Raw genomic sequence first — 3232 nt, forward strand, 5'->3', positions numbered from 1 at the left:
AAGACAGCCAGACAGCCAAACCGCCAGAGCCCAAGACAGCCAGAGCCCCAGACAGCCAGAGCCTTAAAGCCCCAGACAGCCAGAGCCCCAGACAGCCAGACCCTTAAAGCCCCAGACAGCCAGAGCCCCAGACAGCCAGAGCCCCAGACAGCCAGAGCCCCAGACAGCCAGAGCCCGGGACAGCCAGAGCCCGGGACAGCCAGACAGACAGCCAGAGCCCAAGACAGACAGACAGCTAGACAGCCAGACAGCCAGATAGCCAGAGCCCCGGAGCCCAAGACAGCTAGAGCGCCAGAGCCCAAGACAGCCAGACAGCCAGAGCGCCAGAGCCCAGGACAACCTGACAGCCAGAGCCCAAGACAGCCAGACAGCCAGAGCCCCAGACAGCCATAGCCCAAGACAACCAGACAGCCACAGCCCAAGACAGCCAGACAGCCAGACCCTAAGACAGCCAGACAGCCAGACATCCAAAGCCCAAGACAGCCAAACAGACAGAGCCGCAGACAGCCAGAGCCCCAGACAGCCAGACAGCCAGATCCCCAGACAGCCAGAGCCCCAGACAGCCAGAGCCCCAGACAGCCAGACAGCCAGAGCCCAAGACAGCCAGACAGCCAGAGCCCAAGACAGCCATAGTCCCAGACAGCCAGACAGCCAGATAAGCAGACAGCCAGACAGCCAGAGCCCCAGACAGCCAGACAGCCAGAGCCCCAGACAGCCAGACAGCCAGAGCGCAAGACAGCCAGACAGCCAGACCGCCAGAGCCCAAGACAGCCAGAGCCCCAGACAGCCAGAGCCTTAAAGCCCCAGACAGCCAGAGCCCCAGACAGCCAGAGTCCAAGACAGCCAGACCCCAAGACAGCCAGACCCCAAGACAGCCAGACCCCAGGAAAGTCAGAAAGACAGCCAGAGCCCAAGACAGCCAGACAGCTAGACAGCCAGAACCTAAGACAGCCAGACAGCCAGACAGCCAGAGCCCCAGACAGCCATAGCCCAAGACAACCAGACAGCCACAGCTCAAGACAGCCAGACAGCCAGACCCTAAGACAGCCACACAGCCAGAGCCCCAGAGCCGAAGACAGCCAGACAGCCAGACAGCCAGACCCTAAGACAGCCAGACAGCCAGAGCCCCAGAGCCGCAGACAGCCAGACAGCCAGAGCCCCAGACAGCCAGTCAGCCAGAGCCCCAGACAGCCATAGTCCCAGACAGCCAGACAGCCAGAGCCCCAGACAGCCAGAGCCCCAGACAGCCAGACAGCCAGAGCCCCAGACAGCCAGATCCCCAGACAGCCAGACAGCCAGACAGCCAGAGCCTCAGACAGCCAGAGACCCAGATAACCAGACAGCCAGAGCCCAAGACAGCCAGACCCCAAGACAGCCAGACAGCCAGACAGCCAGAGCCCAAGACAGCCAGAGCCCCAGACAGCCAGAGCCCCAGACAGCCAGAGCCTTAAAGCCCCAGACAGCCAGAGCCCCAGACAGCCAGAGCCCAGGACAGCCAGACAGCCAGAGCCCCAGACAGCCAGACAGCCAGACAGCCAGACATCCAGAGCCCAAGACAGCCAGAGCACAAGACAGCCAGACAGCCAGACAGCCAGAGCCCCAGACCGCAAGACAGCCAGACAGCCAGAGCCCCAGACAGCCAGAAAGCCAGATAGCCAGAGTCCAAGACAGCCAGACAGACAGACAGCCAGAGCCTAAGACAGCCAGAGCCCAAGACAGCCAGAGCCCAAGACAGCCAGAGCCCAAGACAGCCAGACAGCCAGAGCGCCAGAGCCCCAGACAGCCAGACAGCCAGAGCCCAAGACAAGCAGACCCCAGACAGCCAGACAGGCAGAGCCCAAGACAGCCAGACAGCCAGACATCCAAAGCCTAAGACAGCCAGACAGACAGAGCCCCAGACAGCCAGACAGCCAGAGCCCCAGAGAGCCAGAGCCCCAGACAGCCAGACAGCCAGATAGCCAGAGCGCCAGCCCCCAAGACAGCCAGCCAGCCAGAGCCCAAGACAGTAAGACAGCCAGATAGCCAGACAGCCAGACCCCAAGACAGTAAGACAGCCAGATAGCCAGACAGCCAGACCCCAAGACAGGCAGACCCCAGACAGCCAGAGCCCTAGACAGCCGGACAGCCAGACAGCCAGAGCCCAAGACAGCCAGACAGCCAGACAGCTAAAGCCCAAGATAGCCAGACAGCCAGAGCCCAAGACAGCCAGAGCCCAAGACAGCCAGAGCCCAAGACAGCCAGACAGCCAGACATCCAAAGCCCAAGACAGCCAAACAGACAGAGCCCCAGAGAGCCAAACAGACAGAGCCCCAGACAGCCAGAGCCCCAGACAGCCAGACAGCGAGATAGCCAGAGCGCCAGCACCCAAGACAGCCAGCCAGCCAGAGCCCAAGACAGGCAAAGCCCAAGACAGCCAGACAGAGAGAGCCCAAGACAGGCAGACAGCCAGATAGCCAGAGCCCAGGACAGCCAGACAGCCAGAACCCAGGACAGCCAGATACCCAGACCCCAAGACAGGCAGAGCCTAAAACAGCCAGAGCGCCAGACAGCCAGTGCCCCAGACCGCAAGACAGCCAGAGCCCAAGACAGCCAGAGCCCAAGACAGCCAGACAGCCAGAGCCCCAGACAGACAGAAAGCCAGATAGCCATAGTCCAAGACAGCCAGACAGCGAGAGCACAAGACAGCCAGACAGCCAGAGCGCCAGAGCCAAAAACAGCCAGACAGCGAGAGCCCAAGACAGGCAGACCCCAGACAGCCAGAGCCCTAGAGAGCCAGACAGCCAGACAGCCAGAGCCCAAGACAGCCAGAGCCCAAGACAGCCAGACAGCCAGACAGCTAAAGCCCAAGATAGCCAGACAGCCAGAGCTCAAGACATCCAGACAGCCAGAGCCCAAGACATCCAGACAGCCAGACAGCCAGAGCCCCAGACAGCCAGACAGCCAGAGCCCCAGAGAGCCAGAGCCCCAGACAGCCAGACAGCCAGATAGCCAGAGCGCCAGCGCCCAAGACAGCCAGCCAGCCAGAGCCCAAGACAGTAAGACAGCCAGATAGCCAGACAGCCAAAGCCCAAGACAGGCAAAGCCCAAGACAGTTAGACAGAGAGAGCCCAAGACAGGTAGACAGCCAGATAGCCAGAGCCCAAGACAGCCAGACCGCCAGAGCGCAACACAGCCAGACAGCCAGACCGCCAGAACCCAAGACAGCCAGAGCCCCAGACAACCAGAGCCTTAA

This window comes from Chlamydotis macqueenii, chromosome W, assembly GCF_036417535.1.
Source record: "Chlamydotis macqueenii isolate bChlMac1 chromosome W, bChlMac1.mat, whole genome shotgun sequence".
Lineage (NCBI taxonomy): Eukaryota > Metazoa > Chordata > Aves > Otidiformes > Otididae > Chlamydotis > Chlamydotis macqueenii.